General features: G+C 43.0%; 1 protein-coding gene across 1 annotated transcript in view; it reads left to right on the plus strand.

Moving 5' to 3' along the window:
• Positions 1-15,190, plus strand: part of ABCB11 (ATP binding cassette subfamily B member 11) — a 574,638-nt gene that overhangs the window by 16,921 nt on the left and 542,527 nt on the right. The window lies entirely within an intron of this gene.

Genomic DNA, 15,190 nt, shown 5'->3' on the forward strand with positions numbered 1-15,190 from the left:
GATAAAAACTAATTTAACCAAGGGTTGTTTCAGATGGCTGCCACAATCCTTTCAGGTCTCAGTACCTCTTACTGGTGCGCAGGTGCATTACCAAAAGCTTGTCAGCTCAATGACTCAAGGGAGTCTTTTCAAAATGAATGGGGGTGGGAGCACACTGCTTCACCTCCCAGCACAACTGTGCTGGGAGGAGAAGCAGTGTGATCCCATCCCCCTTCTGTTTGAAAAAGCTCCCTTGAGCTATTGAGCTGACCAGCTTTTGGAGATACACCTGTGCGCCTGTGAGAGGCACTGAGACCTGAAAGGATTGTGGCGGCTTACTCAGCAACCAAAGATACATTTGGGGGCAGATTAGGATGGCGGACGGACTTGGGTCCGTCCGCCACCCCTGAGTAGGAGGGACCGTCCGCTTGGGCAGCGGCGGTCCCTCCATGGCAATTAGGATGTGACCGCCACCCTGGCGGTCACATCCTGTATGTTTTACATTGCGGCGGGTGCTGCTTGAAGCAGCACCGGCCGCAATGTAAAAAACGAAAGCAGTGCATTTGCATGCACAAAGCGGCAGGCACCGCGCGGTGCCTGCCGCCTCGTGCACGCAAAGGCAGGGGGGTACCATAGGTACCCCCCCATGTGCACCCCCCACGCAACCTTCACCCAGGGGGCCCGCAACGGGCCCCCAAAGTGAATGTCCGTATGCTTTTCCACGGCGGCAAAGCCGACGCGGAAAAGCATTACTTTCCCTACATCCTAATATGGCACACCGCCAGCCATGTTAGTGCTTTTCCGCCGTGGTCGCCTTCCGACTGCGGCGGAAAAGCGGCGGACAGATTGTGAGACCCACCAGCCATCCTAATTTGGCGGTGGGTCTTTCAGGCCTCCTCGGCGGATTTCCCGCATACTCCGGGCCGGCGGTGGCTTCCGCCGGCCCGGAGTATGTGGAAAATCCGCCATCATAATGACCCCCTTAGTCTTTTATCTTTATTGATGAAGGATGATATCCAGAAACACATCTGTCTAGAGATTGACAGCACTAAACTGCACCAACATTTGTGAAATACTTCAGCAAAAACACAAGTACGTATTTAAAATGAACAGCATTTACCATAATGTTAAGGGTTGAACTGTGCTGGGAGGTGAAGCAATATGCTTCCATCCCCCTTCTGTTTGAAAAGGCTCCCGTGAGCCATTGAGCTGACGAGCTTTTAGAGATGCACATGTATGCCTGTCAGAGGTACTGAGACCTGAAAGGATTGTGGTAGCTTACTCAGCAACCCCAGTTAAATTTCGTTTTTTATCTCTACTGATGAAGAATGATATACAGAAACACAAATGTCTAGAGATTGACTGCACTAACCTGCACCAACTTTTGTGAAATACTTCAGCAAAAACTCAAGTAAGCATTTAAAATGAACAGCATTTACCATAATGCTAAGGGGTGAACTGTGCTGGGAGGTGAAGCAGTGTGCTCCCATCCCCCTTCTGTTTGAAAAGGCTCCTTTGAGCCAGTGAGCTGACAACCTTTTGGATATGCACCTGTGTGCCTGTGAGAGGTACGGAGACTTGAAAAGATTATGTCAGCTTACTCAGCAACCCCAGATACATTTTGTTTTTTTATCCCTACTGATGAAGGATCATATCCAGAAACACATGTGTCTAGAGATTAACAGTACTAACCTGCAACAACTTTGGTGAATACTTCAGGAAAAACTCAAGGAAGCATTTAAAATAAACTGCGTTTACCATAATGCTAAGAGGTGAACTGTGCTAGGAGGAAAAGCAGTGTGCCCCCTTCAATAACAAGAAAGGTAACAGCCCACATGAAACTATTTTGATAGAAGGGGAGGCCACTTGTGTTCTGTTTGATTCTGGTGCCAAAATCACCATCATTCTTTAATAATTTCTTCAATGATAAATTGAAAAGGAAGGTCAAGTTGCTCAAACCTGACAGAAGACCATGTGCTTATGGTGGGAGCCTATAAAGCTCCATGGTTATTTTGTAGGGTTGATTGAATAGAAGGATAGGTATGGTTCTAGGTGAATATATGTGTTAAAAAAAGGTGACAGCATCATCAGCTGGATGCATCAGGGTAACTTGAGAGTAATGATAGATCCTAATGGTGATTAACCCATATTACTGAAGGAGAGACGTATTATTTGTATTGTGGAACATGATATTGATAATCTTGGTAATAACAGCAAATGTGATGGTATCAAACCTAAAGAGGACCTTGTTTCCACTATTCGATGTATGAGTCCTATTTCTATACAGGTATTTATGATCTTTTTGGGGATGGTGGAATATTATGGAAAATGTGTCAGATCTTTGCTCTAAAATGAGGGTTCTCTTAAGGAGAGGTTTGGACTTCAGATTGGATGAGGAGTCTGCAAGTGAATTCTGTGCGATCAAGGAAAAGCTGTGTGATGCTCCCAGTTAAAAAAACGTTGATCCAAAAAAAATCCCATCATAACCACTGATGCAAGTGCTAAGGGTTTGGGTGCTGTGTTACAGCAACAAGGTACAGATGGCATGAACACCATCATGTTTATATTATGGAGTTCGAGAGATGCAGATCCCAGATACTCTGTAGTGGAAAGGGAGGCTCTTTCCATTTTTGAGCAGTCAAAAAGTTAAGGGTTTGGATTTAATCTCAGGCAGTATAACAAAATGGATCATTGCCCTATAAGAATATAACTTTACAGTGAGGTATATCCCAGGGGTGGAAATTGGTGTGGCTGATACTCTTTCACGTTCCAAAAGAGGATCCCACTTTGTTGAATGATGATCTTTTGGCAGATGAATCTGAGTGGGTATGTTTGTTAGAAAGTGAAGCCTTTTCTGAGCAGAGATGGCTACTGACTTAGCAATGTCAGAATTATTAGCACTTATTTTAAAAGGGTGGCATAATAAAAAGGAGGATCCCCTGAGATTTCCAAGTCATTTTTGAGAGTGAGAGAAGAACTAGGTGTATACAAGGATTTGCAATTTCGTGGCACAAGATGAGTACCTCCAAATACTCTTAGGAATTAATTGATTGGTGCAGGTCATGAAACTCACCAGGGTATTACCAAGACTATGGAGCGGTTACTGGCTTTTTACTGGTGGCCAGTCATGGACAAACCAGTGGAGAGGGTTATATGTGATTGCCTATTTTGTACCAGATGTGCGAAATCTAGGTGTCCGAGGATACAACCCATGATTATCAGAGAGCGTTCCACAAGACCTTGGCTAGTAATTGCACTTGACATTCTAGGGCCTAATCCTGGGGATGGGCAACAGGTTTATTTAATTGTAGTTGTGATACCTATTCACGTTGGCCTGAAATTTCCTTCACTACGGCTTTGGACTCAAAGCATGTCATCAAGTTTTTAGAAGAACTCATGTCTAGAGAGGGAGCCCCCAAATCTATTTTGACGGACAATGGTGTTCAACTAGTTTCAAAGGAAATGGAGGAATGTTTGAGTAAAAGAGGAATATTCCATAAAGAATTTGCTCTTTATCACCCCGAAACTAATGGCATGGTTGAGAGGCTTATTAGAGTACTCAAGGAAATGATAAGCATGGCCATGTTTATCTTGTTGAACTGGAGAAAAGAGGTGATTAAGAAAATTGAGATGTACAGGTTAATTCCCAGTAGCACTACTGGAATGACTCCTTTCCAGCTGTTCCGTGGAAGGTTTCCCGACACTACGGTTGAACCTCCATTGGTTTGTAAATATGAAATGCTGAGAGGATACGTTTGCAGTGAGGAGGAGTCTCAAGCTAGTGAGGCATCAAAGGTAATTGGTAGAAAAGATACTTTTGATAAAAGAAAATCAGTGAAGAGGAAAGAAGTGTTGGTTGGAGATACTTTGTGGCGATTAAACTTCCCGTGACGTGTGGAAGTGGTCTTTAGTATTCTAAACCTATACATGTGAATAAACTTTTCAACAAAGCAGTCAAACCTCAGGATCATCGCATTTGGAAACTTAACAGAGTCACAATTTTCAAAAGAGAAACAAATGCTCCTGGTTCATTGGACAGGTCGTGTGACATGTCTGGTGACTTGAAGGTTAAGGTTATGCTAAAGAAACCTACTCTTAATATGGGACAAAAGTTTATAACTAGAAGGTCTGATAGAGTGGTGAGGAAGCCTACCTATCTCAATGGCTATGTATGTTTTCTACTTCATGTCATGTGTCTATATGCCCAATGCTTTCATTCTTTTGTATCGATCTTTTGTTTGATGATTATCATTATATTTTGCATATAGTTTATCTATTGTTCGTTTGAAAGGAGAGAGGGGTGTGCCATCTGAGCAATGAGTGCTTTGAGCTTTGAGCATTTGGAACACCAGTTATGTCATCCGTCCTTCGCTTTCAGAAGTTGTGTATGTCAGGGTTGAGGTGATGAAAAACGGTGCTGAGGGGTGGCAAAAATGGTGTTGGTTGCTCTTGAGTTTGGAGATGAATCAGATCTCTTATGTGGAATAAACATCTACCAAACAACGTCTGGTGTCCAGTGGAACGATTTAAGTTAAGATACCACACCTTTCCCCCTTGACACTGCTCAATCACTTTCCATAGGCCGTTGGTGAGATGCTAGGCCTCACTGTGCACCCATCTTCTTAGAAACACCAGCTGCGCTACAAAGTACTCCTAACACCAAACACACCACGACAGAACAAAAATATGAAGCTTAAGTACAGAAAAAAGAAACATTGCTCAAGACATGACAGAATGAAGAAACTCTAAAAAAAATACATTTAAAAGTAATCCTATGGTTTTCCAAAAATGTGGTTGAATTTAATTTAAAAAAACGAACTAACGCAATTCTCTAATTGTGGCTTTGAATTTTTTAATAACTTATGGGTCAACATATGTGTGAGCGACAGAAGCTGGAATTTGAATGATTGAACACATGTTGGTGTTCATGTGCATTAGTCTAAATAAATCATAATTTTGTTCATAGAGCATTAATCAAGTTAAACTTTTTAAAGGCTTTGAACGTGGTGGTTAAGGTTAGAGAATCACAATACCATTAGACAGAAATGCGCTTTCTTTCCCTGGGTCACAGATCCAGAGGTTGCTGCACAATGAACCGAAGCTGGCCCTATGCTGAAATTCTGTACTTTGAAGACCACTACGGTCAACGTGGAAGTGAATGGAAGTGAATGGAACTTCGGTCAGTCACCTCAAGAGAACAAATAAATAGCATGTGTGGGCAGTGCTGACATTTAAAAAGTGGCAGAGCAAGCAGGTCGCAGGCCATAATGCAACCATTGAAAACATGTGCCTGTTAGACCATCTAAATACTATTACATTTAAATGCAGATAAGTACTGATACATAGGGTTCGATCCAATGCACATATAATATTACTAATTGTAGTGCATATATGTGTGTATGTTAACTTGTATAAGTATACATGGATGTTTTGATATGTGTATTTCTCTGTACACATATTTACTAGTTAGTGTTACAAAAGCACACAAAAACTATAATATTATATTTTGATGTATGCATTTCTCTGTGCATGTGTATATATTACATGGGCTTAAAACATGTATATTACATTGTGATATTTCATCCTTAACATGTATACAGTTTTATTTCATGCAAAACATAAGTATCTGACTGTATGCTTATGGGGTTGTGTTTTATTAGGGTAACACATACATATCACAAAATACAAACATTAATATATTAGAATTATAAATATAATTATAATGCTAGATCTGCAGCTATATATTTATAAAACGTTTTTATACTTACTGATGGGACAACCAAACAAAAATAAATATACAATTAATATTGTACATATATGTGTATGTATATGCTTAATATATTTTGATATACAAGTGTGTGTGTGTGTAAATATATATATATATATATATATATATATATATATTTTATTCATACCATTTCCTTATCATACATAACAAGGTCGATATATAGATAACATTTAGGTTGATGAGTGTATGATTATGTGCTTATTTTTAAATGAAAAAAATATCTTTCACAATATAAAAATATGTTTATAGGAAATATATGTGTAAGTTTTTAACTACTGCAATATTGGGGGAAGATTAAAAAATAAATGCCACATTTTAATGTTATTTATCAACAGCAAAATGTGAATGGAATGCTTGAGCTTGTTAATATTTATACATGCATCTACATACAGGTTTTTGTATAGTACAATATTTTGTACTTGGAGAATATTTTGCTTGTGTGTAAAATGTTAACACCTCTAGTTATGTATACTTTCTATGTGAGGGTAGGTATTTGTACATGTATATATTCCCCACCTACTGCTGAGGAAAACAAACAAAAAACCCTTTACGACTATGCCCATTCCTCTAGTTGCTGACTTACCCTAAACCTCTTTCAAACTATCACCCTACCTCTACGTTCTGACGCATCCCAAACCTCTCACACGGCTATGGACGCTCAGATAACTGTCAAAACACTTTCCCAATTTATCCCTCCTTCATCCTATTTCATCCAACTAACATGTTCACTTCTCCTAATCACGATTCACATTTTACCTTCTGCTAATCCACCCAAAACAATCTATCACTTCAAAACTATACTCTTGAGGCATGAAATCTCAATGAGCAATTACATAACACAAGCCCCATCACTAATTTCCAAGAATACCAACAAATAATGCTAATCTAATAACTGAAAATGTCTCTAACCATGAGTTCATGAGAAGCATGCTATTTGCTGGAGTAATAAACGGTATATAAATACAATTACAATTAGTGCAAAAGAAGCAGTAACGTATATGTCTCCTTGTCTTTCATAAGAGCAACCTTGCTCTCTGCTCAATTCGAAAATCCACATTTTATGGCATAGAGGAGACGTACATCATATGACCATTCAAAGTTGAGGTATGGTATGGCACCCCTTGCCAACGCACTCCCTCTCCCTTTTTGGGGAAGGATCCAGTATGTAGACCTTGGAATCTCACAGACCCATCTGAGAGAGTCCACTGCGTATAGGGAGCCTCTTGCAACAGAGATGGGGAAATAATACCACTTCCCCTGAGATCATAGCTTACTGGACTTTGGACGCAGCTTTGTCTCGTCTACCGGATTGTGTACCCGTCACCCTCCCCCTCCTCCTTCCATGCTGTGTCTCTCACCCTCTCCTCCTCTTTCCCTCCTTCATTCTCTGTCTACGTCCCCTTCTCATACCCCCCTCCCCCGAATCTCTCCCTTGCCTGCTTTTTCCCTCAGGTATATGTCCTTCTTGTTTGTCTCGACCTTACATGTAACTATGTTGCCATGCTCTAATAAATGTGTAACCTTTGTAACGATGTAACCTCCAACTATGGACTGATACTCATGTAAAGCGCTCTGATAACTCCTTGTCTAGCCAGTGCTATATAAAACCTTTAAAATAAATAAATGAATTAATAAATAAAGCCCCTGCATGATCTGACAAATTGCATACCCAATAGGCTTGAATTGGAATATCCTACTTTAAATTAATTGAGACCAGTTAAAGGCCTCCTAAGGTCCTCAAGCTAACATGAAAGTAGAACAAAACACCATAATTTGATGACCCGTAGGTGCACCAAGGTGTGAAACTTAATTTCTACCTAGCTGCTTCACCTGGTAGACTCATTCATTCATAGTTTGAAGGGAAAGTTGATGAAGCCACCTGAAAAATAACAGCTGCTCCACATTTATAATAGTTCTCAGAGATTGAGCCTTATCTTCATACTAAAAAAGCACTTCATATCACAAATCATGACAAAGTCACAAAAGGTGTTAAAGGATCAGAATTCTCATCATGTAGAAAATTGTCCTTTCAAGAATAGCAGCTGTAGGTGACAGATAAAGTGTTGTCACTCAAGCAGTCTTCTGCTTTAGGGCCAAATTGCAGTGGCTGTGCCACCTGTCCAAGTAAACAAAGAAGGAGTTGATGTTCAATTTTGAGGAATGTCAAAGAACAGAAGGATATCAGAGCCTCATGCCTTTAAAAGTCCTGCCAAAAATGACATGTTTAACCTTGAACCTGAGCAGGCTGCTACATGTAAATGTTAATTATTCTGCCAGAGAAGCCATGTTCGGCTTGGTGCATGGCCTGGTGCCTGCTGAGGATGGACGTTTCAGATTAAAGCTCCATTGCAGTTGGGATTCTAAAGCAAAACTGTAGCAATCAAAGGATCCAAAAATGAACACCATGTAAGACATAGGGGTTCAAGAGATCTTGCATCAAAAACTTTGTGTGCAAACTCTTTAAACGTCTTGCTTTTCATCCCATGCTGGATTTTCCTGTGGTAAGCTAGTTTTTTTCAGTGCCCACTATCTTGACACTAATTTCTTTTTGATGAGCACTACGAATATGCCACGTTACAACGCATGCGTTTAGAACGCATGCCCTTACAACGCGGTCATTACAATAACTTCATTGTTACATCGCAGACCACTACAACGCAAGTCATTACTTTTTTTTATTGAATCCAGAGATATTATACATATAATCATATACAAAACGTATTAATTCCTTATACAATATCAATTAATATCACATAATCCAAGTTGATGCTTATGTATGAAAAATCCAAGGAAGATGGCAATTTCCAAAATAAATATATAGTTCATTACGAAAAAAAGGGGAGAAAATAAAAGCCAAACCAAGAAAGAGAGGGGAGAGATAATAAATCTAAGCATTCACACCGACTTAGTCTATATAGTCTATATACATTACATATACTATATACATTACCCAGCCCCCGTTAACCACTTCGCAATTGGAGCCCATAATTTCATGCTCCATTTTTTGCCTGGTGCCCCTTACATGCATATAGGGCGTGTTCAAGTTTATAAACAGCTATAATGCGGGCCAGATACTCTTGGAAGCATGGGGGCATTGGATCCTTCCATCTAGTTGTAATAAGTAGCCTAATTATAGTGACTCTAATTACAGTGACTGCGATAAATATGATACTAATTTGGACTTGATCCAGCCCGACCCAACTGTCAAATCTCACCATCATGAGCGATGGGGTTAATACTACTGTTTTGCCAAAAACCCTCTTCCAGAACTTTATCAGTTCTGTTTTTATCAAATCAAGCTGTGGACAACCATAGCACATGTGGATCTCCTCTGCTGGTCCTAAACCACACCTAGACCATTTGTCATCCTCCCTTTTCCACCATTTAAATAATTTGGCAGGGGTAAAGTATAGGTTAAAGATCATTTTATAGTGTTGTGCCTGTAGATTGGCTGATAAGAGCATTTTATTTGCCAGCCGTAATGACATATCGATATCTAAATCGTCATTTTCCAATCCGCTGGCACATTTGGTTTCTGTTTTTTCGATATCATCCAGGAACTTCCTCCATCAGTATACCATATAGATGTTTAATTTTACAAATTGGTCTCCCATAGTCTCAAACAGTAAGATTTTATTGCTTGTAATTGCCTGCCTTCGTTTATCAAACAACAACCTTTATTTGTAGGTATTTTAAATAATGCCCATCCGAAATTCCATACTCACTTTCTAGCTCAACAAATGAATATAGTTGGCCTTTTGATTGAATATCCCCTACTGTCCTTAAGCCAAGTTGCTCCCATTGTTTCCCTATAGTGTCATAAAACCCCGGGGGACATAGTGATGATCTCCAAATGGGTGTATACTTTGTAAATTTCTCGGTATTCATATGTTTTTGAATTTTGCCCCAGACTTTCCATGCGTTCATAATGATCGTAAATCAAACCTTTTTATAGTAACTGGGTTTCAACAGGCAGAGCAACACTGCTCTTGCCCTTTCCCCAAGCGCCAGCTCGTAAATTGTTGGGAGTCCCTCGGCCGGTGCCCCACTAGCTCTCCCATCATTTTCAAAGAAGAGTATGTTCATATGTTGTAGTAAATCTGCCCAATGATAAAAGGCAAGATTAGGAGCAGCTCATCCTCCCAGTGCTTGTGGCAGAATAAGAAACTTTAGGGATCTCCTAACCTTGCCATATTGCCAGATAAATTTAGCAAATATAGAGTCTAGAGTTTTAATTACAAACCCTTCGATTTCTACCAGGAGCGCACTGAACAAATACAATATCTTGGGGAGTATTACCATTTTAAGAACGTTAACTCTTCCTATAATGGTTAGGTGAACTGAACTCCATCGCCTGAGATCAATAGCTATTTTATTAATCATGGGGCTGAAATTCATTTGGGCAATCTGATCCATATCCGGGCTAACCATGACCCCAAGATGGGTAGCCGTAGGTGCTCGCCGGCTGTCCTGATAGATAACATTTTCAGTACAGACTATATGGGCCTTGGATTTGTTCAGTAAATACCCTGACTCCTTACCAAATATGGTAGCCATGGCTTCTTTTTCCTTCATTCCTCCCTCAGGGTCAGGTGTTAGTACCGAAATGTCATCTGTGTAAGCTAATACTTTAGTGTTGATCCCCTGGGTTGTCACTGATATAATTGCCTGATTCTCAATTATCGATTGAATGAACAGGTCAATATATAGGGCGAATAAGATTGGGGAACAGGGACATCCCTGCCTTGTTCCCCTTGACACCCTTATAATGTCTGATTCTCTACTCATCAACTGTAGCGTCGCATATGGAGCCCTATACATTGCTTTAATTGCAGTGATTACCCGAGGGCCGAATCCTTAGACTGAAGGTGGGTGCAGTATCATTGCTAGGGGGAGTCAGTTGGCTATCTGATCCGTGTGTATGAGGTTTAGGATGCGTAGGTAGGCAGGGCATATTAATTCTATAAACTCCTGTGACATGAACCACATGCAAGATGCCTATGACTTGTAAAATTGGGGGAATCTTTGCTCTACCGAGGCCATTAGCTTCTCCATGCTACTTAGATCAAGATTTTGTAATACTCGTCTCAATGAGTGGGTATTTTGACAGTGCTGCAGCGTGTCAGCCAATCTTGTTTAGCAGTGCATAGGCCTGAGTTATGGCTCGCACCGCATGGATTTCAAGGGGTAGGGCAGGGCATTCGGGAGGCTCAGCAGAATGTAGCTCCGGAATCGAGGGAGTTCAGTGTTGAACACTCGGTCATCGGAAGCAAGGACTTCAGTCCAATAGTGTTGGAGCTTTTGGTACTGTCAAAAAAGATGAGTTGGGGGCGTGGTCTCGCTACACATGCAGTGAAACGCACGCTGAGAGAGTTCCTGTAAGACACTGTCTTCTAGGGCTTAAATCGCGGCACCGGGGCACTTTCTGCAGTTTCCCCTGGCCTGCCTGGACTCCTAAGATACTCCAGAACCGTCTGGCCATTCTGTGCAGTGCTGCCGAGGCTGGTGGCCGCGACCTGAGTGGCATGGCCCAGAGTCGTTACCTGTGGCCGCCATCTTGCATGCTTCGAGCTCCCGGAGCCGGCCATGAGAGGGGACATTGCCTGCACAGCAGCCAGAGGTGCCTGAAGATATTTGGACACGCAGCCAGGGGTAAGAATCGTCACTCGCTCAGCGGAGCAGCAGCTTGTGACTGACGCCCTGAGCTGCAAGGGGTTCATCATGCTGAGGAGCGGGTGATCCGTCACCGCCATCTTGTGGGCTCTCCCGGCCGGAGCAAGCCCATGCTGGGACGCCTCCTCCTGATCTTCCCCCTACCTCCAGGGCCTGGAGGGTCCGCATTTTTAAATCAGCAGGTACCAGGGAAGGTGTGCGGTATTTGGCGGTTCCACGCAGCCTGTTGGTCCCATGGGATCACGTCATTGTGGAACAAACCCGGTCCAGTGCCCCCGTGACCATGGCATCTTCAGCTGAGGGCTCCTCAGATCCTCTCACTCAATCCTTCATGGCTAACTTCCTGCAGGAGATTTATTCTGAAATTGGATCCCTTAGAACTGAGATTCAAACATGCATCAAGGAACTCAGTAAGGACGTCACGGAAATTGGGGAGAGGGTGGATGACCTCGAGAAGACGGTGGATGCTTGCACGGAAGACCAAAAGCAGCTCTGGCAACGACTAGCCCTCCTTGAAGAGCAACACGTTGAACTCCAAATAAAGCATGAGGATGTAGAAAATTGAAGCTGACGCAACAACCTGTGCATCCGGGGTGTTCTTAGGGAGGCAGAGGACTCGGACATCATGACCTTTGTTGCGGAGCTCCTCCATGAGATCAGGGGGGATGATGATGCCTCACCACCGCACTTGACAGGGCTCATCATGTTGCTGCACCCCTTGACGATCTGATTTGGTGCCTGACATACTAACCAGGGTACACTTTTTTACAGAGAAGGTGGCCATAATGAAGGCAGTGCGCAATAAACTGAAGCTGTCCTACAAGGGATCCACTATTCAACTTTTTCAGGATCTTGCCCCCACCACGCTACGGCGCTACAGAGACTTCACACCTGTCACTGATAAGCTCTGCGAACTGGGCATCCAATATCAATGGGAACACCCTTTTGCTCTCATTTTCACCTGGTAAACAAAACATTGGATGCTGCGCTCTCTCCAAGAGGCTACTCAGCTGCTCCGTCTTCCAGCCTCCTCCACACCAACTAGTCCCTCGCACCTGCCACCTCTTGATCGGGAACCTGGAAGGCCACATTGGGCCAGGGCTCTTAGACAGCGTCAACCACCCAATCGTGGGGAGGGTTCCTCCTCTCAAGCCAAGCAGTACATTGTTCACCATCTCCGCTGTATGGATGGGGAGAAGTCCCCTCCCCCTTCTCAAGCAAAGGAAGATTTAAGGGTTTCTTACGCTAAAGGGTTTCATTGTGTTTCATTATTAGCGCTCCCCACTGAAGCAGTGATGGTCCCTTTTACTAACTGTTTTCTTCTTGCTCTGGCTACAGCGTGGCAGCGGACCCGGTGACTCCTGTTTGGCACTTGTGCCTTGTTCCACGAGTCTCGTCCCCATCTTCTATTCCTAAGAGTGTGACATCTCTGGAATGGCTTGTGCTACTGAGCATAGCCCATTCTCGGACTGGAATAGGAACTGTTGGCCACCTTGGCCATTGTTGATTATTGTAGGCGTGGTATGTACTCCTTTCTTTTCCTTTTTTTTCTTCCTTTTCTTCTTTTCTTTCTCTTGGACGGAGGGAGTGATATCACTAGGGATCATGTCAATTCCTTGCTGTCGATTGTCATTTTCAGTACCAAACTCACCCCAGCCACTGCTGGATATCAGGGTGCCTTTGGGTATTGGTCATACTGTCTGGTGGTTTGCGGGGGGTGTGTTCCAGGCTCTGTATTGATATCTCGATATTTGACGGCTGAGGTGTACACCTGGTGATTAGTATGACTGCTGTACCTTGTTTGAAAATTCTCTCTCTTAATGTAAAGAGTCTTAATGCTCCTAACAAGCGTAGTCACATTTGGTGTTATTTGCTCCAACAGTGCCCAGACATCATCTTCTTACAGGAAATTCATCTCCTGAGAGAGGATACACACCGCAAGGCCCACCATAAGTACCCCCTTCAATACTGGGCATCTGCACCTCTGAAAACAGCAGGGGTGGCTATTCTTTGCAGGGCAGGTATATGCCAGAGGAGCTACTAGAGTGATTTGAGGCAAGGAGGGTAAACTGGAGATCAAGATTGGAGCACAGACGCTTACTCTCTGTAATATTTATGCTCCCAATCAAGCCCCAGGACCTCTTTGTCAGAGAAATCTGAACAGTTGACACAGGATGATCCTCACCAAATACTGAGGGGGCAATTTAAATCTGGTGTGGGATGCAGCATTGGATCGAAGTACTAGAACATTTCATGGGGCTGGGGCCAAGTCTGTCTCTTTGAAAAAAATGTTTACTGACCTGGGATTGCTGGATATTTAGCGCTATAACTCTCCAGCTGCGCGTGATTACTCCTACTATACCCATGTTCATCGCTCTTATTCACGCATAGACTACCTATTTGTGTCCCATTCTCTGGTAGGCGATGTTTTCTCTGCCTCTATGTCCGACATTTCTATCTCTGATTACGCACATTTAAAATTGTTATTCCATAATCACATGCACCGCTTGCGACACCCACCTCACTAGCGACTTCCCCCTCAAGTTATTCGCGATTCGTGGATGTGGCTGAACTTTGTGAGTCTATTGCGTCATGCTTTCTGTCTAATGACCTCCATGAGGCACCGTTCTCAGTGGTCTGGGATGCGTTCAAAGCAACTATGCGGCACCACATAACTTTGAAAGGGATTGCTCGTGGCCTGGAAGCTCGATTGTTTGAGGATAAGTTAGATAGCGACATTAAAGCACTTGAAAAATTGGATCAGGAGCATCCCTTAACCGTTCACTAGCAGCGGTTGGCCATGCTTCGTGGCCAGTTACGGGCACATAGAACCAATAAGCCTGAACAAGCTTTATTGGCATTAAAACAAAGATACCATGATGGAGGGGACAAGGTTGGAACCATGATGGTGCGTCATCACAGAAAGCAGGCAGCGAAGGCTCATATTGCCAAAATTCGATTTGATGATGGTACATGGGCCACCAACGAAAACGCCAAGCTCAAAGCCTTTCCTGACTTCTACACTGCCCTTTACGCACAGGAGACCCCCGACCCGACCCAGATTCAAGCAGTTTTAGATGAGTGCAGGTGGACTCTGAAAGATAGACAGCATGCACAGCTTCTCGAAGACCCACTCACACTAGAAGAACTTACTAGCGTACTGAAAGATTTACCTTTAGGCAAATCCCCAGGCCCGGACGGTCTTCCAGTATCTTTCTATCGTGTCTTTCTTCTGCAGATACAAGACCACTTGTTGCACCTTTTTAATTCTTTTTCAGAGGTTGGTGGCCCTTCTCCTCTATGGCATTAGCTGCAATTGCATTGCTTTCCAAACCTGGTAAGGATCACACACAATGTTCCTCCATTCACCCCATTGCACTCTTGAATATAGACTTGAAGCATTATACTAAAATTCTGGCCAAACTTTTGGATCCCCATTTGCCGGGGCAGATTGAACCATTCAGGTTGGTTTCATCCGGCACAGGCAGGGAGCGGACACTTGGTAGGGAAGGCTCATCACTGGAATATACCTGCCTGTTTGTTGTCACTAGATGCTGAAAAAGCATTTGACCAAGTGGGGTGGGACTTTCTACGGGCAGGTTTGCAGAAGATAGGGATTGGGCCTGTGATGGTTTCCAGGATTATGGCTCCATATATCTCCCCTCAAGCACAGGTCCAGGTTAACGGTCAACTTACGGACCCTATACGCATACACAGGGGCACTAGGCAGGGATGCCCATTATCCCCTTT

The sequence above is a fragment of the Lissotriton helveticus genome, chromosome 3_1 (assembly GCF_964261635.1).
Source record: "Lissotriton helveticus chromosome 3_1, aLisHel1.1, whole genome shotgun sequence".
Lineage (NCBI taxonomy): Eukaryota > Metazoa > Chordata > Amphibia > Caudata > Salamandridae > Lissotriton > Lissotriton helveticus.